This window comes from Lagenorhynchus albirostris, chromosome 3 (genome assembly GCF_949774975.1).
Source record: "Lagenorhynchus albirostris chromosome 3, mLagAlb1.1, whole genome shotgun sequence".
In the NCBI taxonomy this organism is placed as follows: Eukaryota; Metazoa; Chordata; class Mammalia; order Artiodactyla; family Delphinidae; genus Lagenorhynchus; species Lagenorhynchus albirostris.
Genome location: NC_083097.1, coordinates 114,408,530 through 114,423,770, shown reverse-complemented (window position 1 = coordinate 114,423,770; position 15,241 = coordinate 114,408,530).

Here is a 15,241-nt window from a genome sequence, read left to right as displayed (position 1 = left end):
AACACATTTAGGAACTGGCTTTTCGAGGGGAATTGGGGTGTAATGGCTTACCCTCTTGTCTTTCCTTAGAGTTATGAGCTGGGTGCCTTAGCCTCATTCCAGGGGAGTAGAATGTGCTAAAAAGTAAAGATAAAAAAAAAAAACCTAACCATTCAAGACCATTAGCTTAAAATTCTACATGCCTGCTTCTGGGGTTGGTGAAAGACATTGTTAAGTTGGGATTCTTCACCCGGGATACACCAATAGGAGGCATATGGATTCCTTCATGGTATCTGCTAATCCCTTGAAACAGTATGCAGGACTTTGCATTGCATGCATATATGCATGATATATAATATATAGTATATTATACATATACATATGTAATATAGTTCTAGTATAATTCTTAAGCACATATATTTTTCTGGACGAGGGGGTCCATAGCTTTTGTTAGATTCTCACAGGTTTTTGAGACCTCAAATAGGTTTAGAACCTCTATTTTGGAGGAAAAGTAATTTAAGTGTATGAACCTCATTTTTCTTATCTGTAAAATGGAGCAATACCTCCTATCTTACAGAGTTGTGTGAAGATTGGTAAAATAAAGTATTCAAAGTGCCTGGCTCAGGTGTACAGTAAGTGGACACTACTGCTGATGCTCATGGGGTAATAGAGCATGACTCTTCTCTGTTCATGGGTGACTGTCTACCCCAGCATTGCAGTGGGCGTGTGGAATGGGCTGTGACCAGAGAGGTGCTTTAGCAGCTTTGCTCTCACTGAGCTGTGGTCCAGCTATGGACCAGAGGGAGAGAGAGAGAGGAAGGCTGGAAACCAGTGAGGGACTGTCTGGGCATGAGGTTGGCAGAGCTGGGGCTGGAGGAAGAGAGAAGCAAGCAGGAAAGACACATTAGGACTTGGTGACTGGGGGTGGAGTTGAGAGACAGGAGTCAAGAGAACTCTGAGAGTCTGGTTCCCTCTGGGTAGAATGAAAATTTTGCTAACAGACACAGAAAGGGGGTAGTGCTAGGGAAGAGGTTATGCTTTCAGGAAGGGTTCAGTTTACCCATACTGAACCTGAGGAGAGATGGGCCATATGACTGAAAATATCCAGCAGGAAATATAGGTCTTGGACCCCTTTAGTTCTTTATTTGCAGGAGTTACAATGTATGCATCTTTTTGGATTTTGCCTAAAGGATGAGAGCTGACTTCTAGCGGCCAGAGCACCTGGAGCAGAGTGAGGAGAGGACAAGTGTGGTGGAGAGGATGCTCTGGGGTCTGGTCTCAGCCCAGTCCCTAAATTTGATGGCAAGAGGGCTTAGGGTTGGAAGCCGAAGTTGCTGTTTTCACAAAGGACCCCATAAGCCATTGCAGTGCTGGAGGATGCTCTGGTGCCCACAGGATACAGAGACTCATGGTCAGGGAGGGGGTATTCTCCCACATGGTTATGGAAGGCGGGTGGCTCTGTAGGCTCTGGGGGTGTCAGGAGAGAGCACATCTGGCACGGATGTTGGCATGGATCTGTGAGGTTTTTTTTAATAACTTTTTTTAAAAATTTATTTTTGGCTGTGTTGGGTCTTCATTTGCTGCACGATGGCTTTCTCTAGTTGCGGTGAGAGGGGGCTACTGTTCATTGTGGTGCATGGGCTTCTCATTGTGGTGGCTTCTCTTGTTGCGGAGCACGGGCTCTAGGCACTCAGGCTTCAGTAGTTGTGGCACGTGGGCTCAGTAGTTGTGGCTTGCGGGCTCTAGAGCGCAGGCTCAGTAGTTGTGGCGCACGGGCTTAGTTGCTCCACGGCATGTGGGATCTTCCCAGGTCAGGGCTCGAACCCGTGTCCCCTGCATTGGCAGGTGGATTCTTAACCACTGCACCACCAGGGAAGCCTCGATCGGTGAGTTCTGATGGGCGCCGTCAGAAGCAACAAGGGTAAGGCTGTCTTTTGTTGCAGCTCATGGGGAGGACATAGATAGGCGGAGGAGGGATGTGACAGGTCCCGCACAGTGGCTGCAGGTGATAGATGGGCCTATGAGCCTATACGGGACACTTCTCGGGGACTGTTTGGTGATGGAGGATCTCCAAGAACTGAAGGGCTTTTGTAAGTGTGTGGGGTAAGAGTAGGGAATCTGAGTTTTTGAGGTCAATGTGCCTTCATCTCCATCTGCAGGCTGGAGAGGTCAGGGGATTTTTTTTTTTATAGTGAAAGTAGCACTCTGAATGTTGAATTCAAGGAAACTCAATTCAAGAGTTTGGGGACTCAACTGATAACTTTATTCCTGTTTCTTAGTATCAGTGAGTCCTTTGTGAAATGCTTTCTCTCTAAGCAAAAATCTGCACTTCAGAGCTATGTCCTGGCAGCAAAAGCTCATTGCTGGGGAGCCTCGCAGTCTTTCTGGCCCACGGATGCAGACCTATCTCTTGGGGCTTTATCACCTCACAGTCTTCCTCAGGTGTGTGTGTGTGTGTTTGTGTGTGTGTGTGTTCCCCTGGAATGTGACCCGGTGGGTAGAAATGTCTGGAAGCCCTCTGTTGAGAAGGTGTATTCATATCCCAACCAGCCACGTGAGACTTGAGCTCCAAAAGACCTACTAGGCAGCAGTGGACCGTCAGCTCTGAAATCCACTGATTCTGTTTACACTGTGGGCAACTCCCAACAAATCGGGGGCTGGACATACAGCCTGCGGGTCTCATGAGATTACTAGATCAGATAGTAGAGTTGTTGTTTTAAAGTTCTTGATACATATGGCCACATGTCTTTCACGGACAATACCAGTTGTTGGTGATGGAGGAACTGGAACTCTTATGTTGCTTGTGAGAATGTAAAATTGTACAACCTCTTTAAACATGTGGTGCATATATACGATGGAATATTACTCAGCCATAAAAAGGAATGAAATTGGGTCATTTTTAGAGATGTGGATGGACCTAGAGACTGTCATACAGAGTGAAGTAAGTCACTTCACTTACTTCACTTCAAAGAGAAAAACAAAATATCACATATTAACGCATATATGTGGAATCTAGAAAAATGGTACAGATGAACCGGTTTGCAAGGCAGAAATAGAGACACAGATGTAGAGAACAAACATATGGACACCAAGGGAGGAAAGCAGTTGGGGGGTGGTGGTGCTGGGATGAACTGGGAGATTGGGATTGACATGTATACACTAATATGTATAAAATAGATAACTAATAAGAACCTGCTGTATAAAAAATAAAATAAAATTCAAAAAAATAAAATAAAATTGTACAACCTGTTTAGAAAATAGGTTGTCAGTTTCTTAAAAATTTAAATATGCACCCACCATGTGACCCAGCCATTCCACTCCTAGGTTTTTACTCAAGAAAAAAGGAAATATATGTCCATACAAAGACTTGTATATGAATGTCAATAGCAGCTTTATTTACAGTAGCCCAAATCTGGAAATATCGCAAATCCCTTCAATTGGAAAATAGATAAACAGATTGTGAAATATCCATACAATGGAATACTACTTAGCAATAAAAAGAAATAAACTATTTCTACCTGCAACAACATGGATGAATCTTTTTTTTAATTGAAGTATAGTTGATTTACAATGTTTCAGGTGTACAACAAAGTGATTCTGTTATACATGTATGTGTGTATATATATATATTATTTTTCAGATTCTTTTCCATTATAGGCTATTACAAGATATCGAATATAGCACCTTGTGCTATACAGTAGGTCCTTGTTGTTTATCTATTTTATATATAGCAATATGTATCTGTTGATCCCAAATTCCCAATTTATCCTTCCCCCAATATCTCCTTTTGTAACCATAAATTTGTTTTCTATGTCTGTGAGTCTCTTTCTGTTTTGTAAATAAGTTCATGTGTATCATTTTTTTAGATGCCACATATAAGTGATATCATATGATATTTGTCTTTCTCTGTCTGACTTACTTCACTAAGTATGGTAATCTCTAGGTCCATCCATGTTGCTGCAAATAGCATTATTTCATGCTTTTTTGTGGCTGAGTAATATTCCATTATATATATATATATATATATATATATATATATATATATATATATACCACATCTTCATTATCCATTCATCTGTTCATGGGCATTTAGGTTGCTTCCATGTCTTGGCTATTGTAAATAGTGGTGTTATGAACATTGGGGGTACATGTATCTTTTTTGAGTTAGCGTTTTCATCTTTTCCGAATATATGCCCAGGTCTGGGACTGCTGGATCATATGGTAAGTCTATTTTTAGTTTATTAAGGAATCTCCATGCTGTTCTCCACAGTGGCTGCTCCAATTTACATTCCCACCAGCAGAGTAGGAGGATTCCCTTTTCTGGTGGATGAATCTTAAAATTACTATGCTGAGTAAAAGAAGCCAACCAAAAAAGAGCACATTCTATATGATTCCATTTACATAAAATTCTAAAAAGTAAAAACGAATCTAGCATAGACAGAAAGCATTTCAATGGTTGACTGGGAATGGGGGGCAGGAAGAAGTGGTGAGGAGGGTTTACAAAGGGACACAAGGAACCTTCTGGTGGGTGATGCATATGTTTGCTATCTTGATTGTGGTGATGATTTCACAGGCATACATGTACGCCAGATATTATCAATAGTACACTTCAAATATTTGTAGTTTCTTGTATGTTGATTATACCTTGATGAAGCTATTTTTTAAAGAAGGTCTTGTTACACATGGCCAAATTTCTTTCTAGAACACAGTACCAGGTTATATTGCAACTAAAAGTATGTAAATGTCTTTCTCATTAGGTTCTTGACATTATTAGGTATTATTTTTAAGTATGTCTGACCAGTTGGATAGGTAAAAAGAGATATCTAATTGTTTAATTTTGTACATGTTTGATTTCTGGTGAGTTTGAATTTTAAAAAGTGTTTATTGGTCATTTGTACTTCTATGCATTTTATTCATGTCCTTTATTACTTTGGGGCTCTCTGGTGTCTTATACATTAAGACGTATGTATGTGTGTGTGTGTGTGTGTGTGTGTGTGTGTGTGTAAAAAATGTTAAGGTTATTAAACCTTTTGCTTATATTTATTTTCCCAGTTGGTGATTTAAATTTTTATAGAGAATTTTTGACTCACAGGAATTTTTTAAAGTTCTATAGTCAGATCAATTGAGTGTTTTGAGTGTCCTTTATGTTTTCCCACATTACTAATTCATAAATTTTATCTCTGGAAAAATAGGTAATCAAGCTTCTTAAGATTTCTTTCTAAACAAGAGTCACTGAGACTGTAGCACAGGCCTGTGGTTTTCTTCCTACATAGTAATGCACGTGAGTTTGGTGACAGCTGTTCCAGCCATTTTGAGGTCACCAGTTTCCAAGTTTATTGCATTTAGGAAGTCTTTTTAAGGTAAAAAACACTGTGGACCCCCACAGGATAGTGATTATACTTTTAGAGTCTGTTGATGGAGAATATATTGGGCTGGCCAAAAAGTTCGTTCCGGTTTTTCCGTAAGATGTTATGGAAAAACCTGAACGAACTTTTTGACCAACCCGATATAATGACCAAAACCTACACATTCAGATACTTTGAAATATGAATCTGCATTGTATTAATCACCACAGCAGTGCCACACATTTGAGAAACAGTGCACCTAAGCGTGAAGCATGCATTCTGTCTACAGACAAATTTGGCGTGCACGTGGATGCTGGATCCCTCTGTAATAATTTTAAGACCCCAGGTTTGGGAACCTCTGTTGGGAATCACATCTTAGTAGGTGAAGAGACTCAGAACGTTGGCTGATGCTGAAGCCTGCCTCTTCCTCTAAACTGTTTAGCTGGGAATTGTGAGGACGTGGGCTCGGGGCTTCTGGGAAGCCTGAATTTGGGATGAGTGGCAGTATTAGTAGGCTTCTAAAAAATTTTGTCTTCAACCCACCTTTTTCAGCTTTGAAGCACTATCTTATGCAGGTGTCCAGGGAGCAAGTGAGAAAGACATGAATTCTTTTCAGCCATTTTCTTTCCAAAGGGAAGTGTCTTTACCCAGAATGATCGGCTTGTGGCTTTTCCTGGGCCCTTTGTCATTTTCTCTGAGGGAATTCAGAGCACGCTTGTTGCAAGGGGCTAACACATGTGAAGTGCCTAGCACAGGGCTTGGCCCACCTTCCAAATGGCCCAGTTCACACTGGAGGAATCTTAGTTCTCCTCCTCCTTCTGTGTTTGAGAGCAGGTTTCAAGCTCATGTGCAAATGTAGCATTGATCCCACTGCAAATATGTTTTGGCTTAGCGATGAGCCCACTCAAAAGAAGGGAGAGAATTGTTTAAATTATTGAAACACCTTAATCCATAAGCTCACATAAATATTGTTTTGAACTAATAGAGTCATGCACTTTGCCTTCTGTTCCATCTTACGGGTGGTTAATGTCTCTTGCTGTCACCTACTTAAAAAATTCAGGCTTTTGAAATTTTCTTTTGTGTTAAACTTGCAGTGGAGTACTGGATTCCTTGATTTTTTTGGAAAAAAGGCCTTTATCAAAATGTTAAGCTTGGTTAATTTGCATAAAATATTTCCTCCGCAATGTACTCTCTCTTACTTTTGAAACGCACATTGCCTCGGCTGCAGTGTGGAGTGGTTGCCGTGGCATGCAGGCTATTAGAGCTCTCAGTTCCAGGGAATGAACAAGTCTCAGGTTTGGAGCACAAAGAAATACATTGGAATCTGGCCTCACCTCACTCCCTTAGGGTATCTGAGCTCATCCGGAGAAGAAAAGGAAGAAGAAGAACCCAGGGTTGCCAAGGAAGGGTTCAAAGCTTGTAGAAGTGTGTGGTGGGGAGCTGGATGTGGCTGTGTGCTCAGGGAGTGCAGGTGGGAGGAGGGGACGCCTTGGGCTCTTTCCAGGAAGAGTCTCGGTGAGGCAAATCTAATAGACACACACAGCCAGGTTCTTCTGCCTAAGACACAGCTCCTGCCCCACAATTCCTCTGCCTTTACTGCCTCCCCACCAACCCAGAATCAACTCTACATTCAGACAGGGAATCAGAGTAGCTGGTGGATGTCAATGCTGCAGAGAGTAAGCTTCAGCGCACCCAGCAGGTTTTGGGAAGCCAGTGGCTGAGAGATTTTCCTGGGGACAGGGATCAGGGTGGTCCTACTTTGCCCAGAGACACCGACTGCCAGCCTGGGTCTCAACACTTCCCATGCAGGGCTGTGGAATGGAGCCTTTTTGCACTTAGTAACAACCTCCAACTAAGGCAAAGCTTCTCAGCCTGAAAAAAACCGCTGATATTCACAAATAACAGATGGACAGGTCAGGCTGCAACTGGGCAGCGCTGGCTCCTCTCACCCTCCCTTCTCCTAGAAAGGGGAAGACTCACAGAAGAGAGGGAGGGCTTCCTTGTTGAGGAGGGGTCTTTCCTTTGCACATAAGAAGCTCCTTCCCTGAGTCACCCTAGGCTTTTCTCTGAAAGCTCAGAAAGAGCTAATGTTAGTAGGAGCAAATGAATGTATCCGGTGAAAGGTGGGGTTGTGTGCAAGGAAATGGGGTTATATTTAGACCCTGTAATTAAAGATCCATTTATGTCTGAGCATCCTTAAACGGACAAATATAAAACTCAGGAATACCAAATTCTATTTGGGTAACTGGCTGGAAGCACACATACTCACACATACATACTCCAAGCCTGTCTCTATTCAAATAGAAGAAAAAGCCACCATCAGTCTCGACTCAGGTCTGATGAATTTCCAGCCTCATTTCTTAGGGCTACAATAAAGAATTTTGTATTTCTGGCTCTTTCTGCTCCCTCTGATTTTGCAAGTCTGATTCCCTGTTACAGCATGAAACACTAGATGATTCTAGATTGATACTGACAAGGGAGAGACCAACATTTCTTCTGAGTTGCTTTTCCCTTGGGACCCAAGTAGATGTGATGTTTAAAATTTTAAAAATGGATGTCAATGATGTGTACTTGTGATAAAATAAACAATATAACTGGTCTTTGTGCCTGGTTCCATCACAGAGCTCTTAAAACCCTTGGATTTTCCTGAGTGATAGGAGTGTCTTTTGTTATTTATAACGAGCCCCTGTCAACCATACTTAAGTTTATGCTAGTGAGGTGACTAGCTAGTTGGTGGACTTCAGGATGGGGCTGGTAGCCAGAAGAACCAGCGATTCAAGGGCTGGAACTTTCCGGTCAGCCCCTGAGCAGGAAGAGTGGCTGGAGGTTGACTTCAATAACTAATGGCCAATGACTTAATTCTGCTTACTTAATAAACCTTCATAAAAACTCCTGAACAACAATGTTCAGAGAGCTTCTGGGTTGGTGAATACACTGCAGTGCTGGAGAGTGGTACGCCTGGAGAGGGCGTGGAAGCTCTGTGCCCTTTCCCCATCCCTTGCCCTACGTATCTCTTCCGTTTGGCTGTTCCTGAATTGTACCCTTTATAACAAACCGCTAATAGTAAGTTAAGCATTTTCCTGAGTCCTGTGAGTTGTTCTAGTGAATTCTTGAACGTGAGGAGAGGGTCATGGGAATCCCCAGTTTACAGCCGGTTGGTCAGCAGTACGGATGCTCTGGAGCTTGCCCCTGGCATCTGAAGTGGGGGCAGTCTTGTGGGACTGAGCCCTGTGGGATGTGATGCTAATTCCAGGTGGTTAGTGTCAATTGAACTGAATTGTAGGGCAACCCAGCTGGTGTCTGGAGAGTTGGAGAATTGGTTGGTGTGAGGGAAAAAACACCAAATCTGGTGTCAGAAGTGTGGTGAGTAAAAATAACTTAGCACCTAATGAAAAACAATTATTTTTTTTCTCTTAAAAATACTTCAAGAAGAAGAAAAAACCACAATTACCTGATCTTTAAAAAGCCCAGCCAGCCTAGAAACTGGACAAAAGTTTCCATTTTCAATGCCTTAGTGGTAGTGAGAGATAAAACACTGATAGCTGGTTTTCTCCATCCAATATCACATCAGAGAGAATCATGTGAAATTACTGCAGTCGTATTGACTCCCTAAAAAGTAGGCACAGGCACATCTTTGGATTTTAAATGTGCTGGAGTGTGATGGCTGTATCCCAGCAGGGGCTCTTCTCCCTCCCTTCCTCCACCCTCCGGGGGCCACTGACATGGGGACACGTTCCATACAGTTCTATCCTATTCTGCCTGGTGTTTACACCCCCTGTGATGCAGGATCTGAAGGAGAGAAAAAGCAGCCAGGGGAATCATGACTCAGGGTGTCATTCTGAACCACAGAAGGGGCTACATGGGAGAGTAGAAGTGCCAGAGAATGTAGGGGCAAGTGGCCATGTCCTCCTAGAGATTTCTTATCAAGGACTTGGGTGAAGATAGAGAGGGTCTGCTCATCAATTTGTAGATGGCATAGATGGGAGGGTGATCAATATACTCAGTGACAGATGTAGGAGTCAGACAGATCTTGACTGGGTGGAGCCAAAGCCTGAAATCTGATGAGGTAAAAGCTAAGGGGGCAAAGGTCAGGCCTAAAATACCAAGGGCACAAACATGGCCAGGGGAGGGACTTGGCCCGAGTGGGTATAATTCGGGGTTTTAGCCGATGGTGAGTGCGTTCTGAATCAACAGTGGGATGTGGGATGCGGGGAAGCACGTGACCTGTGGCAATGTTATTAGAGGCATGATGGCTGGAGTGAAGGAGCTGATGGGCCCTCTCTAGTGCAGCCTGGTCCTGCTGGGGCATCCTATTCAGTGTAGGACCCCCACTGAGAACTACACAGACAAATGGGTGTTAGAGGAGGGTTCCAATGGAGCAGCTGGAGACCATACCAGCGAGAAAGGAAGAAATTGGACTTTTTTGATCCAGAGAATAGAGGGGTTATTGAATATCTGTAGGACTGACCTGTGAAAGACAGACTTGACTTATTCTGGGTGGTCTAATGCAGTGATTGACAAACTTAAGGTCTGCTGGCTGCCTTTGTAAATAAAGCTTTATTTGAAACAGCTATACCCATTCCTTTATGTATTGTCTGTGGCTGCTTTTGTGCTCCAATAGCAGAGTTGAATAGTTCCCAAAGAGAACATATGGTCCACAAAGTCTATTTACTATCTGGTCCTTTCCAAAAAAAAAACATGTGCTGGCTTCTGGTCTATGAAAGAAGGTCTAATTTGGAGGATTTGATGGTGGACACTTATTTTTATACAATAAAAGGAAGAAAAGTTAAATTTAAGGTATTAATTGAAGAGTTGAGTTACCTTCTTGGTGGGATTGATGTAGAGGCGAGTTAAACATCGGTGGGTGTTTGGACTCAGGTGGCCCTTGATCCCTTTCCCGTTTTAGAAGTGTCTGACTTATTGCCTTGTGGCATTACTTATATTACTTCTGGGTTTATTTTCTGACATATTTCAAACATGTCTCACCTCTGCTCTTCCCTGCACTGCCCCTTCTCCTTGTGCAGAGGGTCCACATCTCACTCTGCTCCTTAGTTCCTGCTGTGGCTAAGCTAAGTCTGCCCTGGATTCTCTCCACGTGTGTTTATAATGGGAGTTCCAAGAGAGCTTCTTCTTAGGAGGTTTAACCTACAGATGTCCAAAGGCAGGTACTTTAAGGGTAGTATTGTAGCAAGAATCTAGGGTGGTGGCATGGATTAAAAATAAAGGCCTTAGAGCCAGGCAGCCTTGGGTTTGAATATCAGCTCTACTATGATATTAGGAAAGTTTTTCTTTCTTCCCTTCCTCCCTCCCTCTTTCTTTCCTTCTTTCTCTTCCTTTTCTTTTCTTTTCCTTTCTTCTCCTCTCTTTTTCTTTCTTTCCTTTATTTTCTTTTCCTTCTTTCTTTTTCTTCCCTCCCTCCCTCCCTCATTCCTTCCTTCCTTCCTTCCTTCCTTCCTTCCTTCCTTCCTTCTTCCTTCCTCTCTTCCTTCCTTCTTCCTTCCTCTCTTCCTTCCTTCCTCTCTTTCTTTCTCTTTTCAGAAGCTACTATGGTCAAGCACTATTTAAGGCACTTATGATATATCAGTGAACAAAGGCGTAAAAATTGCTGGAGCTTATAGTTTTTTGGAGGAGACAGATAATAAATAGTAAACATGATAAATATAGAAATTATATGTTAGGAGGTGACAAGTGCTATAGAAAAAGAAAAAGCTGAGCAGAGTAAGGGTATTTGGGAGCTGGGGCTTACAATCTTAAAAACAATGGTCAGGTAGGCCTCATTGAGAGTGTGAAATTGAATCAAAGTGTAGAAGGAAGGGAAGGAATGGCCATCCAGATCTCTGCAGAGGGCCCTGTTGTGGGAGTGTCCCTGGTGCATTCAACGTAGAGCGAGGAGGTCCTTGCGGCTGGAGTGGAGGGGCAGGAGGGAGAGCAGAGGGGAGGGTGTCAGAGGAGTAATGAGGTGGGAGAGGTGGGGAGCAGAGCCTCTGGGGATCCAGAAGATCGTGAGGGACATGGGAAGCCACTGGAGAACTCCCCTCATGAGCACAGGAGTGATCAGATCTGATCTGTGATTTAAACGGATGCTCTGGCTGCTCGTTGAGATCAGACTATAGGGGGATATATTAGTTTCCTGTGTCTGCTACAACAGATTACTGCACATCTGGTGCCTTAAAACAACAGGAACATATTTTCTCACAGTTCTGCAGCCCGGAGGTCTGAAATCAAGGTGTTGGCCGGCTGCACTTCCCTAGGGTTCCAGGGCAGTATCTGTTCTTTGCCTCTTCTGGCTTCTGGTGGGTCCAGGTCTTCCTTGGCTTCTGGTTGCATGATTCCAGTCTCTGCCTCTGTCTTCACATGGCCTTCTCTTCTCTGTCTCTCAAATCTTCCTCTGTATTACTCTTACAAGGACATTTGTCTTTGGATTTAGGGCATACCTAGATAATCCAGCATGATCTCATCTAGAGACCTTAACTCAATTATATCTTCAAAGACCACTTTGTCACATAAGGTCACATTCCCAGGTTCTGGGGATTGGGACACAGACATATCTTTTGGGGGATGGGAGGGACATTCAACCCACTACAGGGGTCATGGGCAGAAGCAGGGAGACTGGTTAGATGGCTACTGCAGCAACCCAGGCAGGAGATGATAATGGTTTAGGCCATAGTGGTACCAGGAGAAATGGTGAACAGCCAAAAAGATTTGTTGACAGATGGGATGTGGGTGTGAGAGAATAAGGAGTCAGGATGACTTCAAGTTCTTCATGTGAAGAGTTGAAAGGACAGGATCGTTTTCCTCTGGGCTAAGGAAGGCTGGTGGTGAAGAAGCTTTTTGTTTGTTTGATTAGCTGTTTTAATATTTTTTGGTGGGGGTAGATCCGGAGTTTAGTTTTTGACACGTAAGTCTGAAGTGTCTATTGGACATTTATATGGAGATATTAGGCAGTGGTATTTACAAATCTGGAACTGAGGGGAGACATCTAGACTGGAGGTATGATTTTAGGAATTGTCAGTGTATGGAAGGTATCTAAACCATGAGATGAAGTTTCTAAATCTCAAGGAATAAGGCTCCAACCATGGAAAATTGTGTGGGATCCAGTTTGTCTGTGAAGGATGAATTTCGAGTCCATGGGATGAGACCGTTAAGTCCTTGTTACTCCTCAGACCAGCAGCATTGCCAACACCTGGGAGCTTGTTAGGACTGCAGACTCTCAGACCCCACCCTGACCCACTGAATCAGAACCTGCATTTTATAAGCTCCCAGGTAATTTGAATGCACCTTGACGTTTGAGAAGCTGCTCTCATCTGTGGAATTACCTCATTTTAGGGGTTCTGGGAACACTCAGCATGCCTCCTGGAATGAAACAAAGAATCAGGGAATGTTCTTTAGGAAAGGGCCAACCTCTCATTTTAGTGACATTTGGGGCCCTTCATCACTGCCGTCTAAAAGGCCCCCAACCCTGTGGCCCAGCAAGGTGCATTAGCTTCAAAGGAAAGCAGGTGTGTGGAACAAACCTGGGAGAGGAGAAGTGACCCTCACTCCTTATACCAGTCTTTTCCCGGCAAGGAGTCCTTGTGCCCATTCTTCTCTTCCTCCAGTCCCCTTTCTCCACCTCCCCACATGACAATTACAACCTGCACAGCCCTTAAGGTCTGCGGGCCCTCAGGGGAGTGGAGTAAGTTTCTTAATAGATAAAATGTGATTTCTCTAAAAGTCTTAAAATATGTATTTTAGAAGGCAAGTTTACCTCCCCCCCCAATAGTTCAGTGATGTGTATGCCAGAATAATCCATAAATCCTTGTGTGTGGAGGTGAAAGGACTTATTTTAGATGCTGTCTTCTGAGAGGCTGGCTTACAGCCTAAGGACAGAAGTACTGAAGTAATTCATTTTGACCTGTGATTTAAGAAATCCACTTTCAAATATTTGACTTATGGGCATTGTTAATAGGTATGTCTTGCTTTACGTAGGAGACCCATTTCAGAAGATTTCTCCTCAACTATAACTTTTAGACATATTTCCCCATTAACCTCTGTGATCATTACAGAGACACTTCGCCCCCATTCCTGAGTAAGGCACAAGCAGAACTCATCCTAGCTGCTATCTGTTAGATCAATAAAGCATAAGAAAAATAAAAGTTTTGAATTTTACAATTTTGTATTCTTTCTCCAATACTCTTCCTTTCTTCATGTAGTTAAGAATTTTTGGCCTGTATCATTTTCCTTCTCTTTCAAGAATTTCTTTTTAACATTTTCTGCAAGGCAGATCTAATAGTAATGAATTCTCTCAATTTTTGTTTATTTGAGAAAGTCTTTTACCTTTACTTTTGAAGGATAATTTTGTAGGATACAGAATTCTAAGTTGGTGGTTTTTTCCCCCTCTCAACACTAAATATTTCACTCCATTCTCTTCTTGTTTGAACGGTTTTTGAGGAGAAGTCACATTTAATTCTTATCTTTGTTCCTCTATAGGTAAGGTGATTTTTCCTCTGGATTCTTTCAAGATTTTTTTTTCAGTTTGAATATGATATACTTAGGTGTAGTTTTTTTTGGCATTTATTCTGCTTGGTTGTCTCTGAGTTTCCTGGATTTGTGGTTTGGCATCTGACATTAATTTGAGGCAACTTACCAATCTATATTGCTTGATATATGACTTCTCTTCATTTCTCTGTTTCTTTTCCTTTTGGTATTACCCATTACATGTCTGCTATACCTTTTGTAGCTGTCCTACAGCTCTTGGATATTCTGTTCCATTTTTTTCAGTCTTTTATTCTTTTGACTTTTTCAGTTTTAGAAGTTTCTATTGACATATCCTCAAGCTCAAAGATTCTTTCCTAAGCCTTATCCAGTCTACTAGTAACCCATGAAAGGAATTCTCTATTTTTGTTAGAGTGTTTTTGATCTCTAACATTTCTTTTGGATTCTTGGAATTACCACCTTTCTGTTTATATTATCCATCTGTTCCTGTATGTTGTTTACTTTTTCCAGTAGAGTCCTTAGCATATACATCATAGTTTAAAAAAATTCTTGGCCTGATAATTTCAGCATTCCTGCCATATCTGACTTTGGTTCTAGTGCTTGTTCAACCTCTTAAAACTGTGTTTTATTTGCATTTTAGTATGCCTTGCAGTTTTTTTCTTGATAGCCAGACATGATGTACTGGGTAAAAGGAACTGTGATAAATAGGCCTTCAGTGGTATGGTGGTGAGGTATAGGGGAAGAGAAGTATTCTATGGTCATAGGATTAGGTCCCAATCTTTTAGTGAACGTGTGTCCCTGAACTGTGAATGTCACAATGTTTCTTGGAATTTTTTCCCCCTTGTGTGAGACAGGATGGTTATTTCCCCTCTTCCATGTGGAAGGCTAGAGCAGGTTGGAATTGGGTGTTTCCCTCCCCCAGGTCAGTTGGGCTCTGATAAAACCCCAGTAAAATAGTTTCTCTTGTGGGTAGGCCTTGTCCGAAAGAGCACAATGCTCTGGTGTATTTCAAAATGGCTACTTTCCCCTCCTCCTGCTTGAAGCATGAGGGAATTTCTCTTCTATCCTCACTGTGACTTACCTGGAGGGAAATCTCACAAATGTCAGGACCTCCCTGTGACTGGGCCCTGCCAGTATTTTTAACTCTCAGACTTGTCCATGATGAACCTTCAGTAATTTATCAGTTATAGTTCAGGTTTTCCTATCCTAGTACTGGTTTCTGCTTGTGGGTTTCTCCTCTAGTAAGTTATAATTTTCTGTAACTGCTTGTGTGTTTCCCCAATTTTGGGGGCAGTGGTTTGCCCTGTGACCTCTCTTCTCTGATGAATCTAAGAAAAGTTGTTGATTTTTCAGCTTGTTCAGCTTTTTACTTGTTGTTAGGATAGGAGTGAAGACTCCAAACTCCTTACATGCCAACCAGAAACTGGAAGTCAGATGAGGGA